The 18,763-nt window shown below is 41.5% G+C and overlaps 1 protein-coding gene and 1 long non-coding RNA gene across 4 annotated transcripts in view; both read left to right on the top strand.

Moving 5' to 3' along the window:
• Nucleotides 1–18,763, top strand: part of LOC105479716 (ALK receptor tyrosine kinase) — a 750,786-nt gene that overhangs the window by 268,106 nt on the left and 463,917 nt on the right. The gene's annotated exons all lie outside the window — the stretch shown is intronic.
• LOC105479713 (uncharacterized) overlaps nucleotides 1–18,763 on the top strand; it is a 36,712-nt gene that overhangs the window by 11,323 nt on the left and 6,626 nt on the right. The window contains exons 2-3 of one of the 3 annotated variants that reach the window (XR_011611578.1): nucleotides 1,259–1,454; nucleotides 18,098–18,169. This is a non-coding gene — a long non-coding RNA (uncharacterized lncRNA). Of the gene's footprint in view, nucleotides 1–1,258; nucleotides 18,170–18,763 lie in introns of all 3 variants that reach the window. The other 2 variants (XR_011611577.1, XR_011611576.1) reach the window with 2 other exon arrangements.

The following is an 18,763-nucleotide window of genomic DNA, read 5'->3' as shown; positions in this document are numbered from 1 at the left end:
TTCTTACTAGAGGGTGGTTGTAACTGTAGGAACTGGCATAAACATAAGGAGCCAGCACACCTAATGATGACCTTGAGGTTGTTTATATTCCTCTATGTATTAAAAGATACTGATAGGCCGGGTGCAGTGGCTCACGTCTGTAATCTTAGCACTTTGGGAGGCCAAGGTGGGCGGATTGCTTGAGCTCAGGAGTTCAAAACCAGCCTGGGCAACATGGTGAAACCCCATCTCTACTAAAAATACAAACAAATTAGCTGGGCATGGCGGTGTGCGCCTGTAGTATCAGCTACTTGGGAGGATGAGGTAGGAGAATTGCTTGAACCTGGGAGGTAGGGGTTGCAGTGAGCCGAGATGACACCACTGCACTGCCTTCCAATGATAGAGCAAGATTCCATCTCCAAAAAAAAAAAACCCAAAAAAACAGATATTCATAAAAGACACAGTATGATACTCCATAAACATATGAGAGTTCAACAGATAGGGCATTTCTTCCATTGGCCTCTGTTGGGTCTCAGTTTTCTGCTATGTCGGCTGTAAATGACACAGACTGGCCATTTCAGTGTGTAAGTGGAGGATAGAGTGGACACGAGGACCAGAGAGTCAGACTGCTCGAGTACAAATCTTGGCTCCATATTTATTCACTGTATGATCTCCAGAAAGTGACTTTATCTCTCACTTGTGCCATGCAAATAGAGAGTCCTGCCTTATAGGATTTTTATGAGAATGATGTGATTAATATATGACAGGTCATAGAACATCACCTGTTAAGACCTAAACAATCATGTTATTTTTCTTGTTAAAGTTCAAAATGATTCCACACCTATGTGTCCTCTCAACATTGACATAAACTATTCTTATTCGAATCATAGAAGTGGAAATATTTCTTCATTCAATGAAAATGCAATGAGCCAGATAGGGTGGTGAGTCCTGGAGTTGACAATCACAGCATCAGTGCAAAATGGCAATGCCTCTCTCATCTAATCTTCTGGCCCATTAGAGAGCCCCTAACTAGATAAAGAGAAGAAGCAAGAGGGTTAGCATGATGCACTGGAGGAGTGAAGTTAGACCCATCTGACTGTGCTTCCTATAGCTGTATGACTTCCATTGAGATGCTTAATTTCTCTGAATCTTGGCTTTATCACCTATCAAATAAGAATAATAACATCTTGTTTTAGGACTGTGATGAGATTTAAATGAGTCAACATATATAAAATCCCTACAAGAATGTGTAACACTCAATAAATACCACTGTCTTCAGTCTCTTTCCATAACTATGTGGCAAGGAGCCAGAGAGGAGCAGAGTAAGTGCTTTTGACTGCCCAGGAAGATGTCCAGTGTGAACACTTCGTGCAAGAAGTCAACCAAATGAGAAGTTGAGGGAGCACCACGGTTTCCATGAGGGCACTGTGTGGTCTCCTTCTTCTATGCCTTTACAGCTGATGCAGTACTTCAAGGTAGAACTGGGGAGGGTTGTTTAATCACATTCAGGAAGAGACATAAGTTATGAAAACGCAAGGAAACTGAGAAGACCCCAAAGGAAAGAAAGCTGTGAGCTTTGGAACAGCTGTGCACACTTCAGCCTTCCATGGTCCCCTGCCTGTCTGCTTGCCTCTACCCACTCTTCTGACCACCCCCTTGGTCCCCCTTTCTCCCCTCTCCCTGGGCCCTTTCTTTCCTCACCTTCTCCTGGTTTCCCTCATCCCTTTTCACCCTGACTTCCTCGTATATATGTTTTCTTCTTTTCTTTCTCATCACACCCCATCTCTACCACTCCCCTCTTTTAAAAAGAGAATTGTGTGAAGCATTGGCCTGGAAATTGATGGAGTTGAGTGACTGGCATCCAGGGGGTGGCCTTGTGCCCACAGGTAACTTCCTCAAGAGAGGCCTCGAGAGGGAGAGGCTGAACTACAGCACGCTTGCCCACCTGTCTTGGCAACTCTTCTTGTTCCCAGTTCCTCTGAACAAATTGGGCACAGATCACTCAGGCTTTAAAGTGTTATCTGGTTTGTGTTCACAGTCAGTCCATAGTACAGCTGTTACTGTATTTTCTGGACTAGGATTTAACCACATGACCAGTCAGGAAGCATGTCTGTGGGTACAGAGCCTGACTGGGCCCTGGGTCCCAGAGGAACCATGCTGGACAGAGGAACCGTGGTAGACAGAGGGACCGTGGTGGATAGAAGGACCGTACTGGACAGACTCTCGGTGCCCCCATTGTCCATAGCACATCCATGGCTTATTTGGAAAGGACAAGGCTTCCTCCCATAATTTTACACACTAAAGGACTATTTTATTTCATGTCCTGAAAGTGGGGTATCACTTTTTAAAAGATGGAGTCTTGCTAATAATATTTTAAAACTGGATATATAAGAAGGGGCATACTAGAGCAAGGTAAAGGGAGAAAGGACAGAGCTGGGGGGGAAGAGATGAGAACAAAGGAGAAAGGTGAAAAGAAAATAAAGTGCAGCAGACAAGAAGAGAAGGAGGCAGGGACAGAGGGCTCCTCTAAGAGACTGATGGTAATCAATCTCTTTTCTTTAAAAATTATCCAGTCTGTAGTATTCTGTTATAACGATATAAGACAGAATAAGACAATCTGTTGTGTTGAAGTAGACCGTCAGAAATGCCTGGTCCCTGGGGACAGATGTTGCAAATGTGAACATGGGTTGGTTTATGTGGTAGACTGGTAGAACTGTTTGTTTGTTTAATAACTGGGGTCCAGCCCAGCCCTGAGAGAATGACTGATTCACTTCGCCTCCCCAGATGTCAGTCCCTGTTGTATAACGTAATGCTTAGAATGCCCGACCCTTCTTAAGGGGCTTCTCACAGACAGTGTGTGACCAGGTTTTGTGACCAGTTGAGAGCCTAGACTGTGCTGTCACAATAAATAGCTCACCATGGAGACCCTATCCCATCTCCTAGCCCACCTTCCCCAGGCAGAACAGCCCACTCCTGGGTGTAGTGATGTCAGTGGTACGCACTTGCCTTCCTGGAAACCTCACCTACTGATTTACCGTGGAATCCTAAATACTGTCTATAAATGCAATGCTAATTTCATTAAGTAGCATTGTTCCCAGTGAAACTGCAAATCTCCCTATCAGTCACTAATGCTTTTGTTTGAGTGGGTTTAGAGGATCCCTATCACTCCTTTTAACTACCTGCAGCAGGCTTGACGGTGAATATTAGCTCTAGGAGATGCAGGAGGAGAGGAAACCCACAATTCTAGAGCACTGGCTAAGCATTAAATCTAGGACTTTAACATCATCATCCCTTTTTAAGGGGAGGGGAGGGAGGACAATTCTGAAAGCCCAGTGAGGTACATGGGTTTGCTTGAGATAATGAGCTCTCTTCCAATTTGATTTTTTCGTTTTGCTGAAAACTTCATAATTTTGGATTTAATGCAAGTGATTTAAAAACCACAGCACCCAAATAGTAGCTTAAACTGGCTCAAAGAGGGAATTAAACTTATGGTCCCTGCTTCGGTGTAGTTTATGAGCCTCTTTATCTTGGTCTATTCTAGGGTGAGTATGCAATAAATATTATATATGTGTATTACATATTATGCAGCACACATAATTAAGAAAATTTGTATTACTTAATCCACCCTAGAAAGTAAATATACTAGCATTAAGATGCATGCTAAATAAAATGGCACTCATCACACTTGCATATTACACATGTCTTTAAAAAACATGCTAGTATTTTCTGAAGGCAGGTCAACTCAGTGTGGGTGTTTTATTTGAGCACCTTTTCAGCCCTTGCTCTCCTATCTCTGAATAAGGGTTATACTTAGCCACTGCTATCTTTCTGGAAGTGTTGTTTGCTGCTGTTTGGCAAATAGTTGACATGTCTCCAAGAAAAGATATATTTATTAACTCAAATTTCATAATGCTAGAAAGGATCCCGAGTGAACATCTTTCCATGCAGGTACGTAGTTCAGGTGAGGTAAGAGAAGCCCAGAGAGGTTCAGGCACCTTACCATGGCTCCAAGCTGGTCACTGAGAGAGTTGGCCCTAGAGCCTGGGCTAGGAGTTCTGCGGGCTGATATAGTGCTCATTATACCATATTACACTGCTCTCATTTGAGTGCTAGACAAAGGCAGAAAAAAAAACTCCTTTTAAGCATTTTGAATTCCTTTGTTTCCCACAGAGTTACAATCCTTTGGCCTTGCTTGAGTGGATAGTGGGGAGGAGAGGAGCGGATGAACACCGGAAGCTCGCATTTTTTCAGCCTTGTAGTTAGCTCTCCTTTCTCCTCCCAGAACAGGACACATGCATGGCCCGCAGAGACACCCGCCATCCCTCCAGCTGTTCAGTTGAGTGAGACAGATGCTCAGTCCAGCAAGTGACCCAAAGTGACTGGCAAAAATTAATTAACTTGCTGTGGAACTAATAATAAGCTGCTGGTTTGTTTTTTCTTTCCCTAACACCAGTTGCCAGAGAGTTTTTCATTAAGGGGCTGAATGCTTCCTTTGTAACCAGAATAACCTCATTAGTTACAGCCCCATCGTGGCTGGAGAGTCAGACAACAAATCATTGTCTACTCTTTAGCCACTATGACCTAACTTGTCATCTTTCATTGTCTTTCTTGGAGGAGTTTATCTCCACCCCAAACATTCTCCATCCGTTCTTTAAGGTCTCTTTCAGAAATGACTTTCAAGTGTATCTACCCACTGTGTTCTTCTTGACAGCAGAGCCATTTTGTGTTTGCTAATTCAGGCCTTTGTTGGAAAGAGAATAAACATGACCACTCTGTCCATATTCCTCAATTCCCTAGCTTCTTCACCCAGGCACCTTTGGTTGGTGCTCTGCCATTTTAATTCATACTGCACGGTGATTTACAATGTGTACATCAGTTTTAGAGACATATCTTTAGTCTTAACAAGGACCCTTCTATGCTATCCCCATTTTACAGATGAGCTCGTTGAGACTCAGAGAAGTAGCATATTCAGAGTCAAGCTTCTACTGAAAGACACAACTGGTATTAAGATCAGGACTTCTGACTCTGAGTCAAGTGGTCTAGAATCCACTGCAGCTGCCTCTCAGTCCTTTATTTTCCAGTGCTATCTTTACAGTCCAGGTTTTGCTTCCCTTCTCACTCCTGTTCACCTTAGCCTTGTTACTCCTTTAAGACTTCTGTGTCCAACTAATTAGCTTAAAGCCACCAAGAAGTGGGTGACAGGGCAAGGGCACTGGATCACAAAAGATCCACCCATTGGTTCATCTTCCTTGCAACTTCACCAATCTTACTTCAAACTGGCAGCTTGCCTTAACTGATGCCGTTGTCTATGTTAAATACTTTGCATGGGTGCTTTCTAGGAGGAAAAAGTGAAGAAGCAGAATAGGGAGACACCATGCCCTTTATATAGGCAGGAAAAAAGGTTCTGAGGTTTGTTCTTTGAACAGTTTTTTTCCCTGCAAAAAGGGATGGAGTAGTAGGATGGAGAATGAGGAGCAAGGATAAAGAAGTCTGTGATGGGAGCTTCAAACACCGTGTCTACCTCTCTGTGGAGTACATATGGTTTGATCCCTCCTTGCTCATTGGATTCTGAGTCTCTCCACAAAGAGTACAGTACCTGGCTTTAAGTTCTGGCTTTACCACTCACTTGCTGTTTGACTGTGAACAGGCCACCTAACTTCTTTGTGTTTCAGGTTCCTTGTGTGTAAAATGGAGACAATAATAGTTTCAGTTTCATAGAGTTGTTATATCAAGTAAACTAATACATGTATGTCACATAGAAATGCCTGTGCATAGTAACTATTCAATGAATATGAGTTAGCACTATTACCTTAGCGAGGAATTGAGATATTAACATTTGCTTTCAATATGTTCCCCTGCATGTGGGAAGAAATGTGTATACATTAGTTGGCCAGGTTTAAATACATGCTTACAGTCTCAATCATTAGTGTCCTGCGGGATAGAAATGTAAAGTGCTTCGATTGGGATGGTTTAAAATTATTCATAGAATGTTAGAGTTAGGAGGAATTTTACTTATCATTTAGTCAATCCCTCTACCTTTCCAATAAGGCCATGAAAGCTGGGCTTTATCATAGACTTTTGTCTTTAAGAACTTAGTATGTGTGTTGGGGGTGGAGTTAATGAAGTATTTAATGTAAAACTTTACATTTTTAAAATTCACCCTTTATAGTATACAGTCCCATGAATTCTGATAAACACACACAGCCCTGCAATCAAGAGAAAAAATTTCCATCATCAAAAGAATTTTCTAGCGTCTCCTCTGTGTATTTAAATTTGTATATATACATATGCTTGTGACACTCAGACAGAATGATATCTTCTTAGAGAAAGATGTTTATGGATATAAATATGGACACAGGCATTTAGTAGCACAGCAGCTCTACTCCTATGACCCAGTCTCCAGCTAGCATGACCATATGTCAATCAACAGAGAAATGCATGAAGTATTAAGACACTTGATATTTGACCTGGATTCTTTCCAAGTTGCTTAAAAACAATCCTTCAGAAAAGAGAAATACATCTTTATACTTTATTTTCAATTTTCTTTCTATGAAGAGTATCTAGAACTTTTATAATTGTTCAAAGGAAATCCACATTTGTGAGCTGATATTTTTTAATGAGCCTGATCTCTGAAATGAGCTGAGACCTTACAACTCCAAGGTGATGAGTGTTAGAGTCCAGAGATCATGGGCCTAAGCCCCAGAGGACTGCCTTCTTGCCCTGTGTGGTTATGAGTGAGCTTTTCCAGGCCTCCCTGGACTCAGCTCAGAATAATCTGAGGGAGGACTGAAAGCGTTCCTCATGGACTCTCTTGTTAGTGAAACCTCAGTGTTAGTGTGGGCCCCCCTAAGATACTATCTTCAGCATTTTTTTCTTATCCCCCCAAAAAATGGCTTGGAAGAGGTACCATAAAGAACTGGTATATTATTATTTACTATTTATTTGGATATCTTGACATCTTCCCAAAATTACAAAGCACAAAACCATTAATTAGGTTCACAACAGATGTACTTCCTGTTTCTCTAGATCCTTAGTTTGTTAATGGCACCATATTCAGCCCCTATCGGCATTTTTATAACACCCCAGTATTGCCAAGTTTCCACCTACAGGAACTTCCTGAGTCTAATCCAAAGAACCTTCTTAGACTTTGAAGGTTGATAAATCAGAGACAAACATGGCTTATTATTGTTTTTGCACTTTCCTATTAGTATTTTTGGACATTTCTCTAATTTATATTCCTGGAAACCAATATCTGGTCTTCAGCAGCTCAGATACTTTCAGCTTTTGAAGATGTCTTCAGTTGGTAGAACAAAAGAACTTGTTTTCTTGGCCTACAGTAAGCGAACAATGACAGAAGCAGCCAGTTCATCATCTTTTCTTTATTAACAGATGTCAAAGTAATTGATGAGGGCTTTTTTTTTTCAACCTTTAGTATATTTTTTAAATGGATTGATTCTGGGGCATTTCAGTTCATTTACCGACAGTGTCTTAAGGAGGGGAATGTGGCTGTAATCAATTTTCATTATCATTGTGTAGCTAATAGGGCTAAAAATAAGAACTCTTAATTTGCTATGGCATGATTGATTACCCAAGAAGAACATGGAAATAACATCTTTTAGTATGCCTGGAGAGTTACATTAAACCTCCAAAATTTCCATCTTCAAAACATATCACTTCCTATAATTTTCTATCCACTAATAAAATAACTCAGGACTCATGACATCACTTTTCTCTGGGTCCTAACCTCAAAGGGCGATCTCCAGTTGTGATTTTCATATGCAGTGTTCCCCTACCCACAAACTGTATGACTCAAGCTTCCTTTTTCGTGGATTCTTTCCGTCATCGTTTCTCTCTAAATAATTACTGGAAGCTGTGCTAGACCTGGAAGACCCAAAGCAGCTTCATGGAGCATTGACTGTTTGTATAACTCCCCCTAGAACAAAAGTAGGTCATCTGGAGCATGACAGCCATCACGGAGTCTCCGAGATGGTGTGGTAAAGACAGAAAGCTGAAGATCATATAGCCTTACGAGCAAACCACTGGGCTGGGAATAAGGAGAACTTGGGTCCAGGTGCCAACTCTGCTTCATCATCTTGGCCAACTCTTTTAATCTTTTAGACCTCCGTTTTCTCATCTGAAAAATGAATACTAAAGCCCATTCTATCTCACAGGGCTGTTGGACTATGCCAGTGATATAATGTATATAAATTGACTTGTTAACTACACAATGCTCTATATTATTATTATTATTATTATTGTTATTATTGAAACAGAGTCTTGCTCTGTCACCCAGGCTGGAGTGCAGTGGCGCCGTCTCAGCTCACTGCAACCTCCCCTCCTGGGTTCAAATGATTCTCATGCCTCCTGAGTAGCTGGGATTACAGGCATGTGCCCTGCCCAGCTGATTTTTGTATTTTTAGTAGAGATCGGGTTTTGCCATGTTGGACAGGCTGGTCTTGAACTACTGACCTCAAGTGATCCTCCTGCCTTGGCCTCCCAAAGTGCTGGAATTACAGGCATGAGCCACCGTGCCCAGTCCTGTATATGGTTTTTACTACTTTTTCTCATCTTCTCTATCTCCCTATTTTGAATCACCTGTTCCTCATACCTTGTATCTTCCCACATTCCTTTACCTTCTGATAAAACTTTAGCCACCCTTTGCTCCCTCCTGACATTTGTTGAGCATCCATCCATATCTGGTCCTCTGGGATATGTTGGGGCATTTAATCTTTACGATAATTTGGTAGAGTACTTATTGCCATGACTCTTTTACAGACAAAGAAACTAAGGTTCAAATTAAGTTAACTTAGGTAAGCAAGAGGCAAAGTCATGATTTCAACTGAAGACGATCTGACTCTAGGTAACAGTTTCTTAGTGATGTGCTGCTCGAGTCTAATTCTTGTCCTGGTCAAATTAGAAGGCAAGATATGATGCCCCTAAAGACAGGGTGAAGGGAGTAGGAGTTGGGGGAAGTCCCAAGTGGATAAACTGGTAGCTTTTACCCTCTTTAGCATCAATATTTCTTGTGGCTTTTAAACTATCCAGGTGAGGGTGGAAAAAACACAAACAGCTCTCACGCCAAAAATCAACACAGATAGAAGGTATCTGTGACCACATGTGTAGAGATTTTCCCCACAAACCAAGCAAGCAGGAAGTTCTGCAGCAAACACCAGCTGGGTATCCTCCAATTCAGTTCTATTCTGACACTATCTACCTGGAGACAGCGTCAGACTCCACTGGTTGAGGGATCAGTCCCCAAATTGCCACTGCTTCCTACCAGTCTTAAGTCCAAGCCTTAGGAACCTCTGCCTAACCAGCTTCAAGTTGGGGTTCTCACAGTTCCCACTCTGGGTTTGATTAATGTGCTAGAGCAGCTCACAGAACTCAGAGAAACTTAGTTATGTTTACCGATTTATTTTACAAAGAATACAGATGACAAGATGTGTAGGGCAAGGTCGGGGAAGGGGTGTGGAGCTCCCAGGCCCTCTCTGGGTGTGACACCTCCAGGAACCTCCAGATGTTCAGCTACCCACAAGCTCTCTGAACCCTTTCCTTTGGAGTTTTAATGGAAACCTCATTACCTAAGCATGATTGATTACATTATTGACCATTGGTGATCAACTTAACCTTCAGCCACTCTCTTTCCATGAGGTTGGGGGATGGGACTGAAAGTCACAATCTTCTAATCCTGCCTTGGTCTTTCCAGTGACCAGACCTCATCCTGAAGCTACCTAGGAGCTGCCAGTCATCAGTCAATCATTAGCATACAAAAATGCATCGCTTTGGAATTTTTAAGGATTTTAGGAATTGAATGCCAAGAGTGGCATCAAAAATGAAACATGTTTCACAATATCACACCAAGAAACTTTCATTATGGAAAAGGGTGGCTCTCAATGGATGCTTCACCATGCTTCCCTTTGAGTTTAAATCACATCATGCAAAGAGAACTTCTTACTCCTTCATTAACCAACCTCAATCATTTTTTATTTCACTATGGGCAGCAGACCCTAAGCCAGGGGTTCCCAATCTGAAGACTATAATGCCTGCAGAGTTATGATAAGGAATCCAGAAATTTATCAATGGACTAAAAAGATAAAATGGCTGACATCTCTAGGTGCTATTTTTTAAAAATATATAGATGCAATAGTGAATAATAAAATACAAATTTGTTTAAGAGCATCACTAAATTCACAGGACAGTAGAAGCTCTCTTAATTAGCCTTCCCTTTACCAGCTCTCTGGATTAGCTTTCCCTCTGTAAAGTATCATTTTTTAAAAACTTCCCAGAACTGAGCAGAACACTCTGTAAAGGATCTTGATTGATGCCCATAGCATCCTGTACACTCAAGGCCTACAGGCTATTCCCTTGCATACCTGCACACTTCTGCTCACCAGTTAAGATGCTCACTTCCCAAGATGCTGTTGTATTTGTTCTAAAAGATATTTATGGTAATTACAAGATTCAGTTGCAGTGCAAGGAGAGAGCTATTGTTTCTATGAAAACTCAGTTGAATGCTGCAGAAAGATTCAATAAAGGCAAGCCACTACAAAAGAAGTTGCTGCTGGATGAGGCAGGGCCCCTGAGAATGACTGTCAAGTTGTCACTGCACGACTCCAAGGGATACCCTGTGGCTGACACCTCCTCAAGTTGTGTAGGGCATAACTGCAAAACAGCACACAGAAGCCTTTGAATTGGGTGACTCTCAGAGTTTGGAAAGAAATACATAAATATCTCTGAGATGCTATTGAAAATGATCCTCAAATCTTTTTAGGTTCTTATTCCCCATTACATAAACCCAAACTGAAAATTATAACCAATACATTAAAGGTGTGATGAATGTGAGAAAGATGATACACAGAAGACACTGACCTTGGACATGAGCCTACATCAAGAGATTGATGTATGAATATGTGTGTGTGTGTGCGTGTGTGTGTGTGTGTGTTTTAGTTAAAACAGAATGTTTAAGGTATCATAATTTATGGTTCTCTTACTTACCTAGCTCTTTAAATTAACATTTGTATCACTAGTCCTTAGGGATTCCAGCCTTTGCTTGTTTTACATGTTCCCAACAAGCTTGAAGCACAGCCCCCACTATCATGTCAGAGTGGTCTGGATGTGAGAAGTTTTGAAGTTACAAAGGAGATCTTTTTGGTGGCACTCAGATAGCTCTTAACTGAGTACAGGGTTGAGTAATTCCATCATTGTCATAGAGGGGGCCGAGATTTCTGCAAACACCCATATCATTTTCTGTGCCTGCCACACACTCCCTGAACAGCCCGCACCACTGTTGTTTCAAGAACTCCAAGTCACCGTGCGGCGACTAGCAGACTCTGCATTCTCCATAATTACACGCAATTTTCCAATTGAATTATCGCATGATTTAATTCGTTTGGTGCATCTGGAGAGCATCAGCATTGTGCAGCTGTTGCAGCTTCAAGAGCTAATTGTTGCCAAGCACATTAAAAGTAGCCCTATTGCAATGCTCTGGAGTCAGAGGGGAGGGGGCACAAACTTTCACTTGCCATTTTCCCTTTGGTTGAATCATCACCCAAAGAGCCTGAGGGGGTAGCAAACATTTAAGCTCTATTGACACGGAGACCTCATCGGGTATGGTTACTGTCACTGGATGAAACTTCTTAAGTGAGTCAGACATATCCAGATACCAGAAAACAGAGAAACCTGAAAGCTCTGTTCGGCATGTCTTAGAGAATCATGCCAAATAAGATTAGGTTAGAAACTAAAGGCAGGGTTAAAGGAGAGACAGTGCTTCATCAAAAAGTACTAGGAAGTCGATTGTTAATGAAGCCCCAAGACATCTTAAGACCCCAAATCTTTCTTCCAGTAATAAGCCACCTTAAAGAGAGTTATCCTTTTCCATAATGAAAGTTTCTTGGTGTGATATTGTGAAATATGTTTAGTTTTTTATCCCATTTCTTGGCATTCAAATCCTAAAATCCTTAGAAATTCCAAAATGATGCATTTTTGCATGCTAATGATTGACTGATGACTGGCAGCCCCTACGTAGCTTCAGGATGGGGTCTGGTCACTCGAAAGACCAATGCAGGATTAGAAGATTGGGACTTTTATACCTGATAACCTATCCATATGTTCAGTTCATCTTGCTATGTTTCATTAGAACATCTCTTTTGTATATAACCATTTGAAGGCTTGCTTCAGTGTAAAATACTCCCTAATATTCATCTTCAATCTCTTGTTACTTAGTATCTTAGAGTCAGGGGTCTGAAACTCTGGAAGGCATGGGTTGGACACTTGTCCTTCCTTCCTTGTGGTTCTAAAGATGTGGAGTTTGATTCCCAAAGGGTCTCTGTCCTCTGCATAGATTTTGGGGTCTACACATTTGCTGTCTTTCTTATATGAAAGATAAAAATCATGAGTTCATGTAGGGATATCATATCTCAGCTGAGGGCTAGCCAGGGAGGAAAGCAGGCCATGGGGGGGCTGAAGTAAGGGCTGGAGGGCAGAGGTGAGTCAACTAAGGGAGAGAATAGAGGGACCCCAAATGGAATGTAAGGACAGAGTCTACAAGGCAGGAAGAGGTGAGAGCATGGGTGTGCACCATACTAACCACCGGGAGGTTAAGGAAGAGTCTGCATCCTGAACAGTGACATGTCCTAGCCTGCTCCTCTCTCAGACTTCAGGACAGTGTAATTAGTCGTATACCCCACTACTAAGGAAAAAAAGGGAGTTATTCCTCAAGGAGACCGGCAAGCCCAAGAGAAAAATCTGTTATTGCCATGGGGAATACTCCATTCAGTGATTCAGTCCTGGCCCAATCACCCTCCTATGAAGTTTACAAGGCAACAGCCTTCATTCATGCACATAGAAATTCCAACTGGCTTTGAATTTTTCATAAAAAACAACCAAGGATCAACAGATATTTGATGGTAGCAGTTCTAACAGAAAGCACAGTGACTGAAACCAAAACGCAAAGGTCAGTGGTGAAGTGGGGTGAGGGTCTCAGAGTCAATATGGGGAGAAAGAATAAACATGAAACACACACACACTCTGTCACACACACACACACTTTCTCTCCCTCTCTCTCTCACACACATACACTCTCTCACACACACACACACACACTGTAACTTCAGAAAGTGTCCAGTTTTTTGAATCCCACACTATAAAAGGCATACACAATACCATATAATTATAAAACTTTAGAGTACTACAAAATAAAGATTATATATCTTGCAAAGGAAAAAATATAGATCATATACAAATGATAGGGAATCAGAATAGCGTCTGTGTTAACATCTGCAATTTGGGGACCTAGAAGTCAGTTGATAAATGTGTTCAAAATGTGAATGGAAAATAATTTCCAATTTAGAATTCCATACCCAGCCAAACTGTCATTAAACGCGAAGTTAAAGATTTTTTTTCACACATGCAAAGTCTCAAAATATGTGCTTGTTGTGCATCCTTTCTTAAAAAGTTAATGAAGCCTATGCCACATCAAAATAAGAGAATAAAACAAAGAATAGGAAAACATGGGATCTAGAAGACAGAGAATCCATTTCAGAAGAGAGGAAAAGAGAATTCCTAGCATAATGACAAAAGAAAGTAGGGGAGTGACTTGAAAGTGTTACATGCTACCACATGAGTGAGGCTTGAAATAATGATGCTAAATGAAATTAGCAAGTCACAAAAGGACAAATACTATATGGTTCCACTTATATGAGGTACCTAGAGTAGTCAAATTCATAGAGACAGACAGTAAAATGGTGATTGCCAGAGACTAGGGGGATGAGGGAGTGGGGAGTGAACTGGTGTTTAATGAGCACAGAGTTTCAGGTTTAGAAAAGAGTTCTGAAGATGGGTGGTGGTGATGGTTGCACAGGACTGTGAATGTACTTAATACCACCAAGCTATACACTTAAAAATGAGTAAAATGGTACATTTTATGTTATGGATAGTTCATCACAACGTTTTAAAAAAAGAATTGAGAGTGTATGCTCTAGGAAGGGAGAATTAGGAGGGAGGGGCAGCTGTGTTTTGTTATAAGCCTAGAGTACTAATTGATTTTTCAAGTTATTTATGTGTAATACATTAATAAAAATTTAAAAATGTTTAAACCTAAAACTAAATTAATTGGAGTGGGCATTCCAGGCTAAGGGAACTGCATGAGCAAAGTCAGTGAGGTGTGAAACAGTGTGCAGAGAACCTTAAGAATTTTCCTCTTCATGGAGAGGGTTGAACAAACTGGATAAAGGAGCTGCAGCTTTATTCTCTAGGCGGGGTTTCCCTACAGTGTGGTGCACACTTACAGATGAACATGAAAACTTTGTCATCTGAATCCCTATATATTTAATTGTAATATTCTCTTCTATTCATAATGAATGACACATTGGGTTTTAGTTTATGGTGGTGACAATAATGATTTAGATTCCCTAAATTTAAGTTTATAAATATGAGTTGGTTTTAAGAAAAACATTAGGTGAATAATAGTAAGAGAGGCATACGACTGTGGCAAAAAACAAAAGAAGAAAAGAAAAATTCATGAACGTGGTGCATGGATTACTACGGTAGACAAAGCACTTCTCTGAGCAATAGGGAGCCCTTGCTGGTTTGTGTGAAAAGGGGCGTTCAAGCCAAATGTATGGACTGGATTGATCAGGGTAATATGAACTTCATTCTACAGCTCCCTGAGTTCTGGAGGCTTCTTCACAGACTGCCTCGAGGTGGGGTGAAAGAAAGAGCTTCAAATAGAGATGCTCTGTTCTATATATGAGTCTACCTATAATTACAAAGGGGTGGCCACTAAAAGTGAAAGATTGCAGACCACTGAGATAGATCATTCTGGTTAGGTGGGAATTAGGGGAGAAAGACTAAGAATGGTGAAACCAACTGAGAAGCTGATGCAAGTGACCTAACAGGAGACTGCGTGGGCCTGGCCTAGGACAGTATGTAGGGAGAGGAAGAGACAGATTAGAGATGCAGAGCTCCTAACTGAACGCCCAGAGTTCTACCTAGTGGCAGCTCATCTGAACTATAGGTATAGCACTTAAGGAGATATAAACAACTCTTAGAGAACAAGCCTTACGTGCCATAATACAGAAGTGATGGCAGAAGTTCATTGTCATGTTGAATTTTCTAACGTAACTTCCATTACTAGGAGCAGTTGTATTCGAAACTGATTTTGCCAAGCCCAGAAGAATGTGAAACTGGAAGAAAAGCCATATATCATATTACAAGGAAACTAGACTTGGATTCATCCATTCATTCATCCATTCATTCACACCACAATTATTTGTTCAACACACATTGATTCAATACACCAGTGCAAGGAACTGGTTTATACACAGAGACCCATCAGTGAGCACAACCTACATCAATCCCTGCTTTCTCGATGCGTGTACACTCATAGGAAGAAACAGAAAAAATTAGTAAAATATACAATATGTTGAAAGTAAGTAAGTGCTATAAAGGACAATAAAGCAAGGAAGGTAGGAGTGGTAGGGTGCAGTTTTTGAAAGGGTGGTCAGGAAAGCTTTGTGTGAGAGAGACATTTCTGAGAGACATTTCAGAGAGACAATTCTGAACAAAGAATTGAAGGAGGTTAGATAATGAGCCACACAGCCATCTTGCAAGGGCCGACCAGGCAGAGGCAGTAGTGATCACAAGGGCCCTGAAGCAAGGGAATGCCTGGAATATTCAGAAATGGCAAGACGACCATGTGGCTGGAGCAGAGTAAGCCAGGAGGATAGTGGCAGGAGATGAGGTCAGGGAGGCTTCGGGGCAGGCTCTAAGGGTCTTAGAAACATCATAAGGACTTTGGCTTGTACTCTTAGAGAAATGGAAGGTTTTGGAGGGTTTGGAGGGCAACATGTTCTAATGCAAGTTTTAAAAGGACCCCTTTAGCTGTCAAGTTGAGACTATAGTGAAACAAGAGGCTGAAGCATGTAGATGTGTAGAAATATTTTCAAGAAACTCAGCAAGAAAAATATAACTTGTATCAGATGCTGGAAGGGCAGATGGTAAGGAGTGGTGTTTATGAGGCAGAGCCAATGACTTGGGCGTAGAATTTGAGAGAAAGAGAGGAAACAAGAATGACTCCAATGGTTTTGGCCTGGGGGGATAAAGTTGCAATTAATTGGGGTTAGAAATGACTACAGGTAGATCAAGTTTGTGTCAGTGACTCACGAATTTAGGTTCTAATGTGGGAAACTGGAATCATTCAATCCATAACAATGCCCAAGTGGAGATCTTAAGAAGGAAGAGAGATAAAGGGCCCTGGATATCACGGCTGTGGTCTTGGCTGAAGATACAAATCCAGGGTCTTCACTAGGGAGTTGTTCACTAGGGAGATGAGACTAGAGGAGATTTCCCAAGGGAATGAATGACTGTAGCTAACAAAGAGTAGAAGACCAAAGGCTGGGCCCCATGGAACTCCAATTTTAGCATCTTGGGGAGATGAGGAGGAACCAGTAAATGTGATTAAAGAAAGGATGATGAGGTAGAAGGAAAACCAAGAGGCCTGTGTTCCGGAAGTCAAGTGAAGGAAGTGTGGGTGTGGGAGTGACCGGCTGTGGGCAAACGCTGTCTATGGCCAAGGAAGAGCATCTGAGGGCTGAGGGTTGACCACTGGACGGAACAACACACTCCTTGATAGGAGCAGCAGTGGCACAGGATGGGGGAAAAAGCCTGGTTGGAGGAGGAATTGCTGGGCCCTGGTCCATTCCACCAAGTCACCATGCAACTTCTCTAGGGCCAGTTTCCTCATTTGTAAAGCAAAAAAGCTCCTACTAGCTCTAAAATTCTAAGATTTTTGATGATTCTAATGGAGTACGGTTTATTCTTTTCATGAAACTGGTACCATGAGAGTATTTGGGATCTGAGAAAAATGTGGGTGAAAACGCGGGACATTCCTCAAGCTGACCATTGGGTCTTATATGAAAGAAGCCAAGTTCGTTTGTTGTTGAAAACAACTGACCACACACTTTCTGACTTTTCCCACAAGGAAAGACACCTCATTTATATTTGTATTTTTGTTTTTGTTCCGTGTGTAATATTGATCCTATTTAATTAACATTTCCAGACTTTCATTAAACAGAGTTTGTTTTGGTAATTTCCTGAAACTGAGCCTTACACTTTGATAACTCCACCTTTCTCATAGATGCACTTACCTGCTACCACCTGGTGGTAGCAAAAATATTACAAAATAGAGGAAAAGAGGAAAAAGTAAAGACTCTTATTTTTAGTTTACTACTCTCAAGGATTGGACCTGGGTCTTTCTGGGCAGTCTTGGCTTTGGGACATCTCCAACGCCTCCAAGACTGTGGGACCTGGAGGACCCTATGGAGAATTGATATTGGGCACTTGGCCTGGAATCCTTGCACCCAGAGCCAGTGAAATCTAAGCACACTGAATATATATGAGATATTCCTAGGGGAATGAACCAAGTAAGTCAGGATCGTTATAATTAATTCTAATTTTCTGAAACTACTTGAAATTTCTATTTAAGGAATGATCCATGCATGAATTGTTTTTAAAACATACCTTTTTGAATATGTACTTTTAGAAAACTGTTTCTAGTAAAGGCGGGTGTGGTGGCTCATGCCTGTAATCCCAGCACTTTGGGAGGCCGAGGCAGGCGGATCACGAGGTCAGGAGATGGAGACCATCCTGTCTAACACGGTGAAACCCCGTCTCTACTAAAAATACAACAAATTAGCCAGGCGTGGTGGCAGGTGCCTGTAGTCCCAGCTACTCAGGAGGCTGAGGCAGGAGAATAACATGAACCCAGGAGGCGGAGCTGGCAGTGAGCTGAGATTGCGCCACTGCATTCCAGCCTGGGCGACAGAGCAAGACTCTGCCTCAAAAAAAAAAAAAAAGAAGATTGAGCTTTTTGTTTTTTTAAGGTCTTCCATCTGTGTTGGAGACAAACTGAGTATATCTGGTTGCTAGGGGTATAAACTTCTCTAAATGATCAGCAAACATAATGGCTAGCAATTTGATTTCTACATGAATGGAGAAGTTGCTGCTTTCCCTGGAGAGTGGGAGAAAAAAACTTTAATTTGAAAAGATATATAGGATTTATTCTGCTCTTGCAAAGACACACCGACATGACTATAATCTCTCTGTGTTTCTGAAACCATAGGGAAAGCTCAAAGCAGCTCTAGGTGAAAAATACTGAAGGATAGCAGGAAACGACTAGATTTCGATTGTTACGGTACGCCCATTTCCTCCCCTCCCTAACCTGACTGATCTGAGCCAGCCCAGGGAAGAAGGTCTAACTTATAAGACAGAGCCACAGTTATAAATGGTCTCCCCACTGTTCACCCACTCCTAGCTCAGTCCGCATTGCCCTCCACCAAGCCTTTTGCGGTGCCCTTCCTCTGGGTTTTCAGGGTCCAATTCTCTTAACCAGCATTTTCCCCCAAAAGCTCAGGCTTGGCTGTGTCACTCCTCTATTGAGAAAGTTATTGGTTGCTCCTATTGCTTTAGAATAAAGCTCAAATTTCGTAGACTAAAATTTAAAACCCTCCACAATCTTTTCAACATATTTTTTGAATTATCTTCATGCAGGGGCCACTCAAGTCAACTTCGTTATATTCAGATGTCCACACACTATATATGGTAACCACTTTGTCTTTGCAGATGCTATTCCCTTTCCTGGTGATGTATCTTGCTTTCCGGTACCAGCCTGGAAACTTTAACACCTGCCCATATCAGTTTAACTTTTCAATGCATATTTTAAACCCACCATGACCCCCAAGAAACCATTATTATTTTTCCCCAGCCAGAAAAATTATCTTCTTTGGCT

This window comes from Macaca nemestrina, chromosome 13 (assembly GCF_043159975.1).
Source record: "Macaca nemestrina isolate mMacNem1 chromosome 13, mMacNem.hap1, whole genome shotgun sequence".
NCBI classification, from domain to species: domain Eukaryota; kingdom Metazoa; phylum Chordata; class Mammalia; order Primates; family Cercopithecidae; genus Macaca; species Macaca nemestrina.
The sequence above is the reverse complement of the archived record's forward strand: the minus strand, read 5'-3'. Positions and strand labels throughout refer to the sequence as shown.